Below are 19,452 nucleotides of genomic sequence, written 5' to 3'. Positions count from 1 at the left end.
TCAGGAGGGACAGTTTGAGTCAGAATGACTACAGCCATGTTTGCTCATATAGGTGCACACTGCAGTTCTATTATGTAGATGATCAGAAGCATGCTATTCACTTGGAAAGTCAAAACCATTTATTTACAGATAGCATTCTTCATACAAAGCTCAGCATCTCCAAAACATTTTACAATAAGTGGTTGTAATCTAAAGAAAAAAGGAGAGTTAAGGATGAAATACCATATATATATATATATATATATATATATATATATATATATATATATATATAAAAACTTAATTGCACAATTGGCTGCTGATACTGCTCCAGTAACAGTGAGAAGGGTTGTTTTCTGACAAGCCCTTTACCACTAGCAAAGTAACAACGGCCTCAGTTTTTGAGTGTCCAACTTGAGACACCATAAGGGACTTGATTTTCTAAATATGTTGAGCACCCCAACCTCTGAAAATCAGACCTCTTTATGATGTCTCACCCAAAATCACAAGTCACTTTTGAAAATGTAGGCCAATAAATAGGTCTTTTTCATCTGAGCTGGCTTAGTATAGCTTCAATACAATGGCAGAGGTACAGCAAATATAATAGGCAACACTGCTAGGAGATCTTACCGGGAGTAACTGGCTGAAGAGAAGGAGACTTCTCCTAAACATGAGATTTATTTTACTAGGACTTCCAAGCAAAGTGATGAAAGCTCCTTCACATGAGTCATTTAAAATTGGACTAAACAAACCACAGGAGAATTCACTGCAGGGAATAATCTTGTATTGGCTGGTGGAGAAGAGGGAAAATGAAATAACGGCCCTATAAGTCTATTTCCTCTCCATCTTCTATGATTATACAAAAATATTTCAACACATCTGATGAAGAAATTCTCTGTTATTGGCAATGCTGTTGTAAATGAAATCACAACTGCCTTAACCTTTAGCTTAGTTGAATATACTAAACCATTGTCACACAACAACTCAACATCACCTCCTAGTTGCCACCATTACTTCAGTTACTAGCATTGTCTTTGGCTACAGACTGAAGAAATAAGTAATTCTGGGCAAAATTCTCTGCTTGTGTAACTCAATGGAAGTGTGCCAGCAAAAATTTGGCGCTATTTCTGTAGAAACTCACCATTCAAATGTGTGTTCAAACAGATGCTTCTGAATTTGGGGCACTAAGGAAATCTGCTAGCACGGGAAGCAAAGCATAGTATGCAGTTATTAGATAGCTCTTTGTATTTTCAGCGGAGAGAAAATATTAAACAGATGCAATAATCAATCTTCTCTGGTGCTGATGTGTGTTGCTAAGCAAATGCTTCACTTGGGGTATTTGACAAACTGACACTCTGCCACATTGAGTGTCAAACTCAGCTTGTCAAATACACGGAGCGCAGCACTGCGGGACTTGGGCGTACCACCTGGGAAACCTTCAGTGACGTGATGTCCTAGAGGGGAAGAAAAAGAAAGGTTGAGTTTCTGTCAATGACAGGTAAGGAAAATCCCTCCCTTTAATTGGTCAGGAGGGGAGCCAAATAAGCAAGTGTTGACTTCTGCTGAGTTCACATCAGCTATATTGATCTGTGAGCTGAAGCTGGATATGAGGAACTGTGATCAATGCCCAGAGATAGAAGCTAATCTGAGTGCCTTGCTAGCTCACGGGGCTTGAAATATTTACTGCGTTGCCCACACAAGGACCATCCACAAACACAGAAGTGGAGTTTGGATGCATTGTCAGGAAGGCTGATCTCTTTCTGGGTATACAAGGGCCTTTTTAAAAAGTACTAGTCTAGACAAAGGCCCGGAGCATATACCCTAGGGAGCATTTCTGCACCAGATGGGGTCACAGGCAAGATGATCTAATAGCGCGTTTGCATTTTTCATTTCTGTAATTATACGTTTAGATAAGCAGGCCGGGAGTTTCAAATTTAGGCTCCTTAATTAGAACCCCTGCTGTAATTTTGCATTCCAATGATCACGCAGTCACCTGTGACCCCAAATCTGCAAGGTACTTAGGAACGTGCCCAACTTCAAGCATATAAGTCATCCCATTGTAGCCAATGCTTCACATTCTTAAGTATGTTGCTGAATTGACGTCTCTGGCCCAGATCCATAATGGAAGTTAGGAGCCTAAATTCCTTTGTGCATCTGGGCCTATGTGTCTAAAACAGGTGTTAGGGATGAAATGCTGGCCTCACTGAAGTCAATGGCAAAATTCCCATTGACATCAATGGAACCAGGATTTCACCCTGGCTATTTAAGTGCTGAGATCACTGAACACCCAGGTTTGGAATTTTCCACCTGAATTTGAAAAATGGGACCTCCAGGCCTATCTGAGATGAAGGATATGATTCTGGTCCCTTTGAAATCAATGGGGGGGTTGCCACTGACTACACTATTAGCAGGATCAGATCCTAAAACTGGCTCAAAGTCCAGTGTCAAATGTGTTCACTGGCATAAAACAAACAAAGAAAAGAACCTCCCCCCCCCAAAAAAAAAACCTCCACCAAACTAAAACAATGTGGCAGTTCAGCAGCGTTCTTGCCTTCACTCCATTCATGGTCCCAAGCTCGTCACCTTCCTATATTGGACTGCCCTGTTTGGCAATAATGTTGAAAGGGTTCTAATTCTCTATTGCTGTACAGCCAGGGGGGCTCAGAAAGAAATAAGGAATTTCTTCAAGAATGACCTTAGGAACATTCCCTTCCATTGTCAAAATTAACCCTTTTGTTTCCTTTCCTGCCTGCTCTATGATGAAGCTCCCCCTGGCCCCATGAACAAACATAGCTTTCTACCCACATATGCCGGCACAACTCACCCCCCATAACCTAATGTAACTCCCCACTAAAACCCGGTCCCCTTTGTTCCCGCCCCCAGCCCCGCTCCTCTGCACACAAACATGCAGATGCAGTGTCCTTGCCTTAATCCTTTTAGAAACAATCTGATCAATAGTTTGCTTTAAAAAATTCAGAGCACTAAGTCTGTAGGAGAAAAGACATTGCTCAACTTCACTAACAGATGCATGTGTGTGTTTAAAGGAAGAGGGAAGCTCAGAATATGGGTTGCTGCTTGAAATTATGATGCAGGGAAAATCTATCACAACTCCTGGAAAAAACCTATCCCGTGTCACACCATTTCAGTGCTGTTCACATGCTCTGTGGTATAGGCCCCGGCACAGCCTATTTTTAAAAATGAAACAGTTAGCTGCTGTCAGAGTTCTCTTCTTTTCATTTCACATGACCAGTGGCACCAAGTTTCTGAGAACGTAAGCAGGCTATTTTTGAGACCACAGTGAGAAACTCAACTGAAAACCTTTAAAGGAGATGAAAACAGGATTAAACTGTTACACTGGCAGTGAAATGGAGTGGGTGATCGAACCAGGTCTAAATTCTAATTTCTAACTTCTGGGATGTGGTGCGATGATGATAGCTTAGTAGCCCATCTCTTATTATACAAACACACACGCCCCCCAAAGGGGTGTATTTTTTCTACATGGAAAATAAAAAAAAATCTAGTCAATGTTGATCCCCTCCCCCAACCCCACTCCCATGCACGGTAAGCATAAGATCTATGCAACTCTCAAATTCCACTTAAACACTCCAGTTAGGGGTTAAATGGGACTTTACTGATGCATAGTCCTTGTGCTTGTCCTCTGCTTAAGGGAGTATTTCGCCCTAAATACCTGCATGAACAACATTGTTGGCACAGGGTTTTGTCGATATTAGTAAACTGTCACCAGTGTAACTGAACCACTACAAAAACCAATCTAGTCTGTTATGGCCTTAAGCTACATTAGTTTAGGCAGAATTTAAATGAATCGAAGTGGTCCATCCGAGGGGTTTGCCGCGTCGTATTATACTGATTTTAAAATGACAGTCACAGCCGTGCAAGTATTCTAGTTTAGCCAAGGCCACAGATTAACTCCTGCAAAGCTGATGTGCCCTAGTGGTTATAGCAGGGGACTGGGCAGCAGGTGCTTGGCTCTTCTTCCCAGATCTGTCATTGGGCTCTACATGCAAATTATTTATGATTACTAATTAGACATTGTGCAGTCCTTGGCACCATTCTCTCTATACAAGTGGGGAAAGAAGAATGAACTCGTCATTAAACTAACTGGGAAGTGGTCCAAATGCCTCAAGTTTGCGCTAAGAACTCTCTTTCCAGTAAAGTTTGATGCGGAGGTTGCATCAAAAGGGTAAATCGGCAGAGCTCTATTGACTTAAGTGCAGGGATGCTGATTTACGCCAGATGAGGATTTGACACTGAAGTTCAAGAAGGCTCTTTTAAAAAAAAATGAGCACCACTGCTTCTGCTATTCTAGGTTAAGCCGTTGTGGCTTTCAGAGGGGAAAAACAGAGCTGCTCATACTGCTGCTGTCAGCAACAGATAAAGGGGGCGGGGGGGTCACAAAGTGAAGATCGTTCTTTCGGTACATAGGAGAGGCACTCACTCCGCACCCTGTATTGATGGTATGTTGTTTGGGTGGACCTCGCTATTGATAGGGATTCTGGTTTCCAGTTGGAATGGGTATTTCCAAGGGAAAACCTGGTGTTAAAAAGCAGACTTAACCATCAATATATTACTGTAGGCAGAAAAACAGAAACAGAAGCATTCTCCATGCTGTCCCTTGTGAATGGCATAAAAGGCCAATGCTTTAGAAATCCTGCTGTGAGCATATCAGCCATGTGTGATCTCTCTTGGGAGTTTTACAGGACTCTCTTCCTATTTGCTGTGCAATTGGTGATGGAAGGAAAATAACACAGCAGGATGGATTTGACCCCAAACTTACACAAGTACCTGTATTTTGGCTGTGTTTTTCTTTGAATTTTCAGCGGAACCGAGCCTAAACTCTGAAGTTCAGCTCTCAATTTGGATACACACCTTTCTCCGGTTCAATGCACCCAGAACCTGGCTTTGGATGCAGACCCATTTCTAATTGCCATACTCACTCAAACACAAATCTCAAATCAAAATGAAGAGAGCGAGAATCCACATGAACCTGTGTGGAGCTGGGTTTGTAGAACCCCCTACCAGCTGTAACCTCTAGACTCCTCTCACTTACACAGGTGTAAATTAGGGGTAACTCCATTGAAATCAACCGACTTACACTGATTTAAAACCGGAGTGAGGTCAGAATCAGGCTTCCTGAGTGTCCCCCCAAGCTCTAGCTATGCCTAATATCACTGGGCCAAATCCTGAGGCCCTTACTTAATCGAACCGCCTATTGAATCCTATTCTATTCCACTGAAGAACTGCACCCATCACTATGGTTGATGCCAATGGGAGGTTTACCTGAATAAAGAGCAAAGGATTCAATTACAAGTACCAGGCATGCTCCAGAAAAGATCAGAGCTGGAGATAAGAGTTTACACTGAAGCAGCCATGCCAGGTTGTACCCAAGTCCATTTTTGCTATAGCACATCTGTGGATTTGGGTTAGACAGTTAATAAGTTTCAGACAGAGCAATCGCCTAAGTATCATGCCCAGTACATTAAAGTGTCATTGCTGCTTGCTTAGATTATGCAGGACAGCAAATGCTCTGCTCCCTGCTAATGAGGGCTGATCAAGAACTGCCTTCCAAGGATGCTGAATCCAACTAGATGAGAGTTCTTTCAGCAGTAAATAAAGCATTCGATTCCTTGTAAGCGTTGAGCAACAGCAGCACAGGGCTTGCCAAAAGCCACGATGGCTTTTGTTGTGCACTTGCTCTTGGCGTTTTTACAGCAGTGAGGTTCCTGGTTGCACATGGGACCCTGCTGCAGATGAAATCATCTCCCCCAGCGCCAGAATTAATGGGAACTCTCCTGTTTACTTGCTAAGGGCTGTATAGTGGCTTTAACCCACCATACACTATAGGGGACAGAGTGGAGCTGCAGCAGCGAGTTCCTGGAAGAGCACTGGCGCCAGGAGCACAGCTGAGGCAGCCATCTGGAAGCAGACGCAGGGTACACACTGCAGCTCTGTTGGCTGGTACAGAGGGAGCGGGGGTGAGGTTATGGTCTTGTCTCACCCTCACCCTCTCTGAGGAATCCAGCCCTGCCAACAGCATTAAACCAAAGCAGTTCCTGCATTCAGAGAAAAAGTACCCAATCCAAAGCCCATCCAGCTCAATGGAAATATTCCCATTGACTTCAGGGGACTTCGGATCAGGCACAAAGATTGTGCCCAGCTTCGGCACAGAGGTGCATGTGGAGAGAGGCTTCTCGCACCAATTCCCTCTGTACAGGGGCCAGGCACAACTGAGCTCTACGTGTTCCAGAGATGGGCTCAAGTTGGGACATCCAGCTCCAGAACCAGATTGGCAACACCGCAAAATTCAGGGGTGCTGGGTCCAGGACACTGGCTCAGCTTATCGCCAGGACTGGCAAGCAGCCTCGTATGTGCCCTCTGACCTTCCAGGGAGCTGGGCTCAGGCTGCTCTCTTGATTTTGCGACCGGGCTCAAGCCAAATGTCCCTACAGGGAAACGTATAAAACAGTGAAATATTTCCCCAAGCATCTTCTCCCCATGTCTTGTCATCCCAATAACCTACCCGCGGGCAGAGTGATTTTGTCCTTACTTATAGAGTAGAGACATAGGCCCTAGGTCGTTGTCTTAGGCTGGGTCTACACTACCCGCCTGAATTGGCGGGTAGAAATCGACCTCTCGGGGATCGACAATCGATCCCCGAATCGACGCTCTTACTCCACCAGCGGAGGTGGGAGTAAGCGCCGTCGACGGGAAGCCGCAGAGGTCGATTTTGCCGCCGTCCTCACAGCAGGGTAAGTCGGCTGCGATACGTCGAATTCAGCTACGCTATTCACGTAGCTGAATTTGCGTATCTTAAATCGACGCCCCCCCCCGTAGTGTAGATGTAGCCTTATTCTCTGCCAGAAATGCCACTCATCCTTATTCAGCCCAAGCTACTCATCTGAATGTCCCTTCTCTGTCCTTGCCTCACACCTGCCTCTGGCCCTTCTTTTATATGGTTTACTCCCCCTGCAAACCCACCTGGACCCCTTCCTCCACCTTCTTCTCAAACCCCACTTCTCCACAGAGGCTTATAAACCAGAGTCCCATAAACAATAATTCAACCCCCCAAGGTACATGCATTAGTCTCCCCAGCAACTATACAATCGCATGCCCTTCCCTTCCACCTCTCCCTCCCTGCATTGACATCTTCTCCTATTGTTTGCACGGTAGCTTAGATGGTAAAGCTCTTTGCAGCAGGGTTTTGTTCATTTGTCTTTGTACAGCCCTGTGTACATCTGTGGTGCCATGTAATAGATGAGTATAATGCACTGTTCACACGTACGCTGCTGTTTTAAATAAAATAATAGGCCCAAATTCTGATCTCTTCTCAACTTGAGGAGCACTTACTCTACAGGTGGTCTCATTAACTTCAGTGGGACTATTCATGGAGCAGTGTGCTAATCTGTGCGAGTAAGGGTATCATGATCTGGCCCAGAGGTTAATGATTTTTATGAAGTACACAGTATTAAAGTTTCTTCTCTCACCCCACAAAGTTATAAAAATAAAAAAATCTTGTAGAGCATTTATTTGGATAATTGAACTGGGAGCCAATTTACAATGCAGCTTCAGGGATGGGCTTGAACCAATAATCCAGGTACAGACACCCCTGAACTTTGGGATATTCAAAAGCTGGATCCAGAGTTTAATGCTGGGCCCCATCTCACTGTGGCTGACATAAAAGCACATGGTGTCCCTAGTGTTCTTATTTGAAACACAATTCAGAGACCCAGAAAGGATAAAGCTATAACCCAAGGAGAACCTTTTGATAGCTGATCAATACATGGATAATCTGAGTCTAACACATCAGGGGATCGATTAGAGCTGCAGAAATGGCTTAGGAGCCTGAAAATCAGAAGAGTGGCAATTTACACATGATAATTTATGCTTCCAGGCAAAGCAATGTAGAAGTGCTTGATACAATACTAATTATTGCTAGCATTGCATATCTCTGAATCTTCCTGCAAATCCCGCCTTGAAACTCACCTTCCAGCGCCGGCCTCCACCCCACCTCTTCTGTGCTCCCGCTGGACTCTGCTCTCTCAAACTGTTTGCTTCACTAACTTCTAAGAAAGGAGAAAAGAAAAAGGGAGGGAAAATGCTAATATCTAAAATTCGCATACACAGAACTTGAGAAAAGGACCCAGCCAGTGGGGCATGCGCACTAACTGATTGTATGATCGTTCACTGGCGTAAACCTCCTTCCTCCCGGATCACCTCCCCCTGCTCACTGCTAGTTATAGCCCTGGCTTTTCTATGTCTCATTTGGATTGAAATCTCCCCAAGGCCAACAACATGTTTTTGATTTCTTTGTAAAGCACCAGGCATACATTAGAAACTGTACACATAGTCATTAATAATAAATAATCATCATCATAAATTAATTATGGTTCCAAGTGCAGAGCTCCCAGGCAAAATCACCTGCATTTTCTTTCCTGGAAGGATACATGGGGAGAAAAGACAAATGAAGAAGCCAACCCTTCTATCTATATACTTAAAACATACTGTCCAGCTGCATGGTTTTTCTCCTCGCAGGAGAGACCCGGCAAACCCCCTCATTAAAAATATCTGCCCCAGGGAGACTTGAATATTGGATATGATTCTGTATCTTGGGGAGAGGGATTCTGGAAGCTGGGCTAAGAAATGAGCTAGACCAAATTGTAAACATAGGGGAAAGACACCAAGGAAGGTGGGGGTGGAGTGTCCAGGCAGAGGGCTGGCAGAAATTGGGGGTGTGCCCTGGGACCTCACCCCAAAGTCTCCCGAAAGAGACCCCCCAAAACAACTTTAGCCAGGAGAATTGCTAGAAGTGGTTTGTTGCTGCCTGTTCTCCCAAGCTGTACCCACCTCAAAGTAGAGGTAGCAGGCCCTTTGGAGGAGAGAGATAAGTGTCCCATTTGAAACTCCATCCCTTCTCCCCTCTGCCACCCACTTTAACAGCGTACAAGAGAGTAAAGCCAAGAAGAAGTTCCAGCGGGTACAAACCATACCTGTAGCTGCGCTCTCACGGAAGCAAGAAGTTGTGTGGTGCAGGGTCAGGCATGCGGGGCCTGCTGGGGGCACCCAGGGAGCAAAGCAGAAGCAGAGCAGTGGGGCTCAGCCCAGGAAGGCAGCTCGTTTTTGAAGGGGCCTCTCCTTCTTCAAGAGGAAGCTGAAAATGGGGAAGATAAGGCTGAGGTTAGATAACAGGAAATGTCTGGATGTGAGTGACAACATGTCAGAGTTGTGAAATGCAGCAGCAGCAGCTCCTGGCTTTGTCCCTCTCACAGGGTGCAAAGCTCACAAACTGCTGCTAAAGCAAAGCTGGACGGGGTCCGTGCAAACTGTCCAGATGCACTTTCAGACTGAATACCTTGCAGATTAGAATAGGCCCCAAGGCATCAGCAGAACTGGTAACCAGACCACATTTATTGTCTTTGAGCTAATTACACCTTGGGGGAGGCTGTTCACTGCTGGCTTACAAAGGAACTCCAGGGGCTAGCCCAATAGCCTCTTGCTTTTAGAAGGGGAAATTTACTTTAACTGTTTAAATGGCCAGATTGGCTTGGATTGCCTGTAAACCCACTTAGTTAATCATGGTGCTGCCCATGGCTACACTGTGACAAAGCTGGCAATGTGGACTCGTGGTGCAGAAGGTGAGCAGAGCTATGGGGAATGCACTTGGGAAGAGAAAAAGGTGAAAGAGACATAGACTTGCAGTGAGATACAATTCAGCCCAAGAGAGAGGATATCTCACGAGATCAGCTGTTCCTGAGAGATTTTTGACACCTTCAGTCGCTTATGGACCCAATTTTAAAAAAGGTCCCTAGCCAGAACCAAAAGAAATGGGGCTGGTTTGGGACTAAGGAACTGAATCTCATCCCCAAACCGATCAGATGTCTTTGGATTTGAAATTGTAGTTTGGACCCATCTCTCTTGCGAATGAAATAACCAGCCCCCATCAGATCACCATTGATTTCCACAGGAGATTTATGGGAAGGTAACATTTGTTTCTAAAAGTCACTGCATATACCACGGACTGCACTGCTAGTTCTCTCTGTTCATCTGTCTGCTCATCTGCCTATTCACGCACCATATTTCTAAGACCCCTATCTCCAGAGTATCTAAGCCAGTGGTGCTCAAACTTTTGTACTGGTGACCCCTTTCACATAGCAAGCCTCTGAGTGCGACCCTCCCCCTATAAATTAAAAACATGTTTTTATATATTTAACACCATTATAAATGCTGGAGGCAAAGCGGGTTTTGGGATGGAGGCTAACAGCTCGTGACCCCCCATGTAATAGCCTCGTGACCCCTTGAGGGGTCCTGACCCCCAGTTTGAGAACCCCTGATCTAAGCATTCTACACACACCAGCACAGAAAACATCAATGGTTTGTTTACCATTAGGTTGTTCTGCACTGGAGAACTTTCACAAACCATTCTCACCATTGTGAACATCATGCCGGTTCCATGGGTGTTAACAACAAGGGGAGCCCTCGTGGAGCCAACTTGCCAGCTCCAACTGTCATTCTCATCTAATCCATGCAGTGTTGAACACAACTGCCAGAAAGCCCCCCATGCTAAGCTCCACAACACAGCTAGGACTATGGAAGCTGAACTTGTGTTACCAACGCCAGGAATTTTTTTGAAAAGTCTTAGTGCGGACAGCATTGTGTGCAGCATCATTTGAAAGATGTCACTGCATGTTTAGTTAGCTTCTGGCTTGTGTCTCATCAATTACCAGGGATCGGTTCTCCCTTCGTTGCCACTCAGAAGCTGCCTTTCCTTCCCGTTTTACCCATCTAGCCTTCCCTTTTCCAACTTTCCACTGCTGTCTCAGTACCTCTAGCCAAACCACATGGAGGGGTCTGTAGTCTTTGCCTGCTGGGACCTAAACTAAGCCAGCAGCTTTCAGTTGCTTTATCAACACACAAAGGGAGGCAGCCACTCGCTTCACCATATTGTTACTGTGCTGTCCAAGGCCCTGATTCTGCAAACACTTATGCACATGAGTAGCCATGCACACTTTGAACTCAATGGGGTTGTTCGTGCGTGTAAAGTCACTCATGTGCTTGCAGGATCCGGGCTCAGGTCCTCAGCTAAGAACAAGCCTTAACCCTTGTGTCTGACAGGGAGTATTAGAGAATGAGGGATATAGCTAGCATGCTGAGTTCCTCTTTCATCCCCGGCATTTTAAAATATATAATAATAAAGAGGAATGGAAAATATGGGTGGTTTAAAAAAAATGGGAGGGAGTGGAATCGGGGATGTAGTTTGTACAATTTGTTCTGAATCTTTTTTTCTCTCTCTCTTTACCATTTAAACATCAAGAAGCCCTTGAAATCAGCAGAAACTTCCATAAATTCCTTGAACTTCCAGGTCAAATTATTGAATTTTCATAGGTGAGGGAGGACATATTTTATTTGTATCCCTTTCTGGGCATGCAATACAAGGAGCAGTGCAGTATAACAGAGTTTGGTCCATACACTAAATCATGTGCTTATTGTGACCACAACCAGTACAGGGTTGAAAAAACCTACGGACAGCCTGAGGCAGAACTCCAAATCTTAACACCCTCAAACTCTGAACGTGCTAGAAATCCAGCCCCAATCCATAGTCCAGGAGGTCCTCCTCTAAGAAAGCTCAGAATTAGCGTCTCAATTTGGAGCAATTTCATCATGCTTCTCTCTTCAAGTGAATGCAATGGCAGATTTGATATGTGCTCACTAGTTTCCTATGCTGTTTGTGTCACAAGTTGCAATGTTGTAGATAAAACATGATGGGCCTGAATCCGACCTAATTTGCATTGCTTTTTCACCTGTGTAACTCCATTACTTCAGTGCAGTCAGTGCTGATTCTTATTTGTGTGGGGGAGAGCAGAATCAGGCTGTTTAATAAACAAAAAAATCAACCCAGAGCTTGATAAAAGATCTGAAAGCTGTAAACATGCTCAAATATTGTCATCAAGAAACCACAATCCCATGTCCATACATTGCTCCACAAATTAAACTGCTATAAATAAATGTATACAGGGTAGTTGTAGTGGGTAACATTCAGAGCAGCATTTGATCTTGCTCACCCAGCAAACACCCTTGGACTCTACCAAAGATGAAGGCCAATGTTCTATGGCTGTGTTATGCAGACGGGCTGATCAAAATGGTCTCTTCTGGTCTTTAAATCTAATATGAATCTCTGAACATTTTCAAACTTGGGTGCCTAAAGTTGGGCTCTTAAATCCATAAGTAGGTACCTAAGTAAAGCAAGCCGATGGCTAAGAGTGTAAACATCTACAGCTCCCATTCTCTTTGATGGCAGTTGTGAATACTCAGACCCAGATCCTCAAAGGTATCTAGGCTCCTAACGTCCAATGGAAATTAGAAAATTTCAAAATCAGGACACTTACATTTTAGTGTCTACGTATGGGTTTAGCCTTATTATAGGCTTGAAATTTTTGGCCAAAATATCTTTGGTCCTTCAGCCTGCAGTTGTAAGAGAACTTTTTGCCTATGTCATTTTTGAAAATGAGATACTCACTTAGGAGCTTTGGAATATTTGACCCTTTATGCAGAAGCAAACACATTTGAAAACTATTCACCAGTCTTTTATTATGTTTGAAACATGATACAGACAGGACAACTATATTTCATGCTTCCCTTGTGAGACAGCCTACAATACTGACCTTCCCTGCGCTAAAGAACGATAGTAGTTAATACGGATAAAAAGCGTGAAACTACTTGCGTGTGAAACATAAACGGCCAGGCTCTACATTATAATTCAGCCTGTTTTCACCAAGCTGGTGGCACAAAGGGGCTGGCGAGCACCCAGACCTGCCATCTGAGGACTCCTCCCAAAGAGGCGTTGAAGCTGGCACAGAGCAGACAGAGTCATTTCTACACCACACACCGGCTGTGGCCACCGCTGTCGGGGGCATGGCTGCAGTATGATAGTGCTCTGATAATCCTCAGCTACCACACAGCCCCTTAGAGTTAGGGTTTGTCTTCACTGCAATAAAACACCCGCAGCTGGCCAGTCTCCGCTGATTTGGGCTTACAGGGCTTGGGCTGCAGAACTAGGTTCTGGGACCCTCCCACAGTGCAAGGTCCCAAAGTCTGGGCTCCATCCTGTGCCCGAACACCTACACGGCAATTTTATAGCTCCACAGCCTGAACACCGTGAGCCCGAGTCAGCTGTCACAAGCCAGCCACTGTTTTATTGCAGTGTAGACATACCCTTGGTGGCCTAAACTAGCTAGCAATGGGTCTGAGTCTCCAGACAGTGAGAGATCCTAAATCTCTCTCCAGTCCGGACACCCTGCTCTCAAGCACACCCCACTGCCTGTGAGCCACTAGGCCCAGCTTTAGCAAAAGCGGGTGGGGATTTCACAGTGAAGCTGATTTCCCCTTCAGCTCCTCAGGTGTCATCACCCTACCCCAAGGCATGCAATAGCTGTGAAGTTGCACTCCGCATTTCCTAACCAAGTCAGCCTTTCCAGAACATGTTTGCAGCCTCCCCTAGGGGATATTAACGATCTTTAGTCAGGGTAGGTCGGCAACCGAGCTGGAAGGTGCAATTTCCAGCTCAAGGCGACATACTCCAGCTAGCTCTGGTAGAGCTGGCGTGCTAAAAATAGACATGTAGCTGGGGCTGCCTCTGCCATGGGAGAGGCTAGCGGCCCCGAGTACAATCCCATCTGAGTCCCTAGGCACACACTGGGGCAGCTAGCCTCTCCCACCACTCGCACTGCCACAGCTAAATGTCTACTTTGAGTGCTCAAGCTTGTTCAGGTGCAGGCACGTCTCCTCAAGCTGGAAAGTACAGCTTCAGCGCAGACATAACCTCTCTGAGATGCATAGGGTATCAGCCGGCCAACTACCAGAAGCACAAAACTGTGCAGCAAAGGTGGGTGACAAAGCCCCTTTCAATGAAGTAGCCCACACCACGTCTTCACTCATTTTACTTTCAAGATCCTGTCAATACGTGTCGGAGTAAGCTGTGAGAAAGCAGCATGTCTGCGTAGGATGCAGGTAAATCTGGGCCTATCATGAGTGATGCCCCTCCCAACTGGGGCTGGGGCCAGGAATCGGTTTGCTTTCATTTAGGGATGAGCTAACTCATGAAATCCATCTGGCTATAGTTTGCTCTCATTGACCCCGCCCTACCCATGGCACCTCCCTGATGTCAGTGGGACTGGACAAATGTAGGTTAAAGCAGAATTTGGTCCGCTGGGCTAGATCCAGATTCAGTCCAAGGGCAGTGGTGTTGCACTAGGAAGCTCATTGAATATAAAGAGCTGAGAGATGTCTTGGAAGGCAAAACTCCACAAGTACGTAAGTGTTGTGCTGCCAGTTAAGGACCTGATCCAAACCATTAGTGAGAGTGAATGGGCTTTTCCTTGACTTCTGTGGGCTTTGGATCAGGCCCTTACTGCAGTTCCAGCCCAGTCCTGTAACCCAGCTGGAGCACAGATGCTGCCCATTTTTAAGCCCTGTTAATGCAGCATGAAAATCCCAGTGTGGACAGGAATTGTAATTCACCCATCACACTGCACTACCCCAGTGCTCTCTCTCCGGCTTCTCCTCTCACCTGAAGAATCCTACTTGGTCCTTGCTTGACAAACTGCTATAATTATAATGTTCAAATGTTCTTGCTCTTTTCCTTCCCACTTGTGGAATCTCCCCCCGGATCCCGGTTTTTTCCCCTGGATCCTGGAGAGGTTTCTGATTAAAAGCTCACAAAAGCCAGTTGCTACTGGAACTTCTCCCAAAGTGGCTGCTGCTTCTGACTTCACCACAGGGACAGTCTGGTGTGGTTGGAGCAGGGCTGTCCTTAGGATTTATGGGGCCCTGCGCAGTATTATTAAACTGGTGCCCCTATGCCCAGTGGCAGCCCGGGGGACAGGGAGATGGGGAAGCAAATGAAGCACATGACATTAAAGAAATTGCAGAAGAGCATTTTTTTCAAAAGAAAATGGAGCATGTTTTCCACTGCATGCCAGAAGGTGAAGACTGGACATGCAGAAGGTACCTAATTAAAAGCACTAAACTTGGGAATAAAAAATGTCAGTCACAGGTTTTTTGATATGACCTAAAGTTTGTCAGAGATTTATTTGCAAAAACTTTGTGGAAAGGGCAAGTCAGCTGTCTTTCTGAATACAACATTAAATATTATGGAATACATGATGCAGCTCTTCTCTGTTTTACATGTTCTTAATCACTATTTCTAAGCTGATTTTATATTTTAAATGTACTCTTAAGGCTTCATAAAGTAATCATTCCAGATTATTACATATTTAACTCACTGAAACAAAGACATTATTTTAAATTAATCTGTCACAGAGGTTTAGTATGTTCATAACAATGTTCACTGCTTTTAGAAAAAGGGAGCACTAATTTATTGTGTGTGATCTCCATAACAATACACATGATTATGAAATTTCACCAACTTTAAAAAATATGTTTCCAAAGATTTTAGGCATAACAAAGGATTTTATATCTTACTAAGGTACTGATTTTGCTGGAGGGTTCTCTTAAAACTAGTTCATCAGATAGTCAGAAGTAAAGAAAGGGAAACTCTTTGTCCAGCTATCTGGAAGGAAAGGGGTGTTGTTCCTTTAAGGGGTCTCTTCAACGGGGGTGAGGGGGTGGGAGGGCGGGAAGGGGGGGAGGGATGGAGAGAAAGGTCAGGAAGACTTTGGAAGCAAGTTTTTTTTACTACAGTAATTAAAATTAAAATGTGTATTTTAGATAAGGGTGGTCTTTTGAAGGATTTATTTAAAAAACTATATGTCTGAAGATCCAAGCATTTAAGGCTAAAGATCATTGTGCATCTAAAAAATCTATGCAAGGATTTTTAGAGATGTGATTTTATCATCTTCACCAACTAACTAATGAAATATTTTTAAAGCAAATTTTAAACTAAGGTCCTGTAGACTAACATGTTCTGAGTAAATATTACAGTAATGCACAACTGTTTTTGTCAGTAAATTCAGAAACTGACAGTATATACCTGTTTCAGAGTAGCAGCCGTGTTAGTCTGTATCCGCAAAAAGAACAGGAGTACTTGTGGCACCTTAGAGACTAACAAATTTATTAGAGCATAAGCTTTCGTGGACTACAGCCCACTTCTTCGGATGTATATACCTGGGGGTTGGCAAATGCCTGTTAAATGGCTTCATTACCACTTGAATGGCTCTTTAACAGTTTCAATGTTGTGCTAATAGGTCTGGCAGGCTGGAAGGCTTTTTCACTTTTAAGTTACTAGTTCCCCTCCAGAGTAAGAATCCTCAGGCTGCAGCAGCCAGCTGTGGGAGCCTGCAGGAAGGGTCAGAACAGGAATAGGAAGAGGTTGGGGGATGGACACTAAGACCCAGGGGTGCCCTAAATTTTCAGGTGCCCTACACAGCCACGTATGCTATGTATGCCTAAGTACGGCCCTGGGTTGGAGGTCTGTGGAGGACAGCAGGTTCTCAGGTGCAGACACACACAACAGGAGCACATCTCAAAACCATGGCACTTGATATTTTTGTACAGCAGTCTCCATTAGAACATTGGTAGTTCCCACAGTATTACAGGTGGGAACTACCAATACTAGGCCCCATACTAAGGGCAATGTATGCCTGACCCTGGGGTGGGTGCACAAGAGGCAGGGATGGTGCAAGGAGTCCCCTCCCATGTGTCTCTGTGCAGGGGCTGGGCGCAATCAATCTTTGCGCACTTGAACGTGGAGCCACTGGCAGTGCTGGACTCCCAGGAATGCAGAGAGGAGTCAATGGCACAACAGAGCTCTAAGCATTTAGATGATGCAGAAAAACAACAGCGGAGTCTTTATAAGCAGTTAAGTGAACCATGCATGATGGAGAGCCTTTTCTATGAGATGCCACATCACGCTGGTCAATAACCTCAGCAGCAAGACATTGAGTGACAACCCATTCAACCAGTGAGATACTAGATTAGAAGCATTGCATCTTCACCACAAGTCTGATTGGTCAATCGCACCTAAGGGCATGAAGATGTTTCTGGCACCTTCGGCAAAAAGCACTTTCAAAATGAACTCTTTACTGGCTGATATGTATGCAGCTCGCTAACCCATGGTGGCTGGAGTTTGATCTCATGAGCACCTGGTTGCTGTTCACATGTGCTTATACCTCTCAGAAAAGAAAACCATCACTAGGGCCTCATAATGTTGTTTTAAATAGTGTGTTTGGGCTTTTATAGCTTTTCGGGCCTATTTTCAGCAGCCAGTGTTGGAGGCTGGGCTATAGCAAATGGAGGATGTTGCTGCTCATGGGCGATTATGGGTTTGTCAGATTTATTTTAAACTTCTGTCTTTGAAAAAAAAAAAAAACAGCACGAAAGAAACTGTGAAGCTCAAGCTGTTTTTCAGATGGCCTGTGTCAGATAAGAAAACCCCACTAACTGTCACCGCCCTTGCACGAAGTTCCAAGTTCAGTCTAAAAGAGCTCTTGAGTGACCCATAAGCATCCTGTACAATATACAGTCTAATTATTATTAATAATATTCATGTACACCTGGTGTTTATTAAAGGAATAGAAAAATAGCACCAGCCAATGAGCAAGAGGTTTGGATCAGCCTGGGTCTGGTCTTCTTTCATCTGATCTGGTTCATTCAGATCTATTTTAAAATGGGGGAAGAAATGGATCTTCCTTCTCTTTCCCCAAACCTGTCAGCCTTGTTATAGCACAGCGTGGTTCTCTGTTCGTATTCTCTCACTACAGGGCTGTTACTTGCCCTAGAAATTCTGAAAGCAAACTTATGCTGCAACTTTGTACTAAGCCATGTCTGTCTATCTATCTATCTAGTACTGGTATGGCCCTCATCCCTGTAATATTATAGGGTTATATTCTGCCACCCTTACTCATATAAAGAACAGAACTGCTACTCCTTGGTAGTCCCATTCTGTGGCTATGTAAGGAGTAAAGTACGCCTCCATATTTTGCAAAGCTAGCCCTTAGCAATTAATATAATCAGAGGCTATGAGTCTGTGTTTTATTCTCAGTTGTCAATGGAGTTATTTTGGATTTACACCAGTGTAACCCAGGGCAGAATCTGGTCCGGGGAGACTACAAAAACAGCTGTGGGTTGGAACCCATTCTTCAAATGGAGGGAGAGGCATCAGAACATGTTAGAATATATTTTGAATGAGATAAATACTTCTAAAACAATACTGTGCTGATTGCCTACTGATTAGTAAAGCAGAAGTTTATTGTATATCTGATGCTAATCGGTGTCTTTTTTTGAACACACTAAAGATGCCTTTCTATACCTAATAGCCTTTAATCACCACATATGAACCAAGTTTCACCACTGTGAGTCCCTAGAGATGTTATCAAATTAACATCCTGAGTATGAAGGCTCGCTGATTAGTACTGAGTGTAGCAAGCAAAAAGGTTTAGGCCTAGTGCATACTCCCTTCTGTGTGTATGGCCCGGGAAACACAATGGTTACATTCCCACCATTGTCTCAGTAGGTGTGTTCAGTAGTAGAGCTGGTTTTAGAGCTCAGGGAATCGTGCCCCGTATTTTTGGTGTAGCTTTGTTTGACTTGTTACATGAACTTGCACTGTATGTGGTTAAGCCCTTTTTTCCATTTGCTTTCCATGAACATTCAGGCAATTGAGTTTCAATGGCACGAATGTTTGCAGGAAGTGAATGTCTATGTCCTGTGCAGTGGTGGAAACTGGAGGAAAGTTGCACACTCAAGTATTCACAACAGAAGTGTTTGCATGCTTGTCCAGTCAAGGAATAGAATCAATACTAGATGATGTATCTGACCAACCACCACTAGGTAATACCGCTTGAATTTCATATGTTCTTGATCAGTCCACAGAGGCCAAAACTCAAACAGATTTCAAATGACAAACACCTTTGTGAAAATCACAACCCATTAGTGGAGACTCTATGAACAGAAACACTGGCTAAATTAGCCAGGTAGGTTATTTGTGAATTATTCACTCATCTGCCATCGGTTCTGACTACTACTGAGTTATTTTTCTTTTTAAAGTTTCTGTATGGATTTTGTGCTGTTGAGAAAGCACTGAATTGACAGCCCCAGAGACAAAAGCCTTCTGTTTTCCCCAGAACAGTTGACCTAGAAGAACATCATCCAGGGTTGAGAGCACAGATCCGTCTTCATGGCTCATTCAGTCCTGTCTGTGTTTGCCACATTTTGTCACGGGTCAGCCTTCCTTCACTTGCACATTCAAAATACAGAACCTCTAAACCATTTAGGTCCATATTTTGAAAAGCAGCCTGTAATTTTTTGATGCCAAACTGGGACACATCCAGTACTGAAGACCCCTCACTCCATTTGAAGCCAATGGAAGCTGTAAATGCCCAGCACCTCTGAACATCAGGAGATAGGTGTCTAAAGCTGAAGACCCAAAATGGAGCTAAGCAGGATTCCACCTCCCCTCTGGTGGAAATCACTTCCTAAAGAGATTCCAGGGTGAGACTCGTTTGT

At 44.4% G+C, this 19,452-nt stretch overlaps 1 long non-coding RNA gene across 1 annotated transcript; it reads right to left on the bottom strand.

Annotated features, from left to right (window-relative positions):
- Window positions 1-265: 265 nt before the first annotated feature.
- LOC117883363 lies at window positions 266-9,159 on the bottom strand. The gene is made up of 3 exons (XR_004647243.1): window positions 8,985-9,159; window positions 7,981-8,060; window positions 266-1,433 (listed from the first exon to the last, which is right to left on the bottom strand). It is a non-coding gene; the product is annotated as an uncharacterized LOC117883363 (long non-coding RNA).
- Window positions 9,160-19,452: the final 10,293 nt, after the last annotated feature.

The sequence above is a fragment of the Trachemys scripta genome, chromosome 9, assembly GCF_013100865.1.
Source record: "Trachemys scripta elegans isolate TJP31775 chromosome 9, CAS_Tse_1.0, whole genome shotgun sequence".
Classification (NCBI taxonomy): domain Eukaryota; kingdom Metazoa; phylum Chordata; order Testudines; family Emydidae; genus Trachemys; species Trachemys scripta.
Note: the sequence above shows the minus strand (reverse complement) of the source record. Positions and strands in the feature narration are given on the sequence as shown.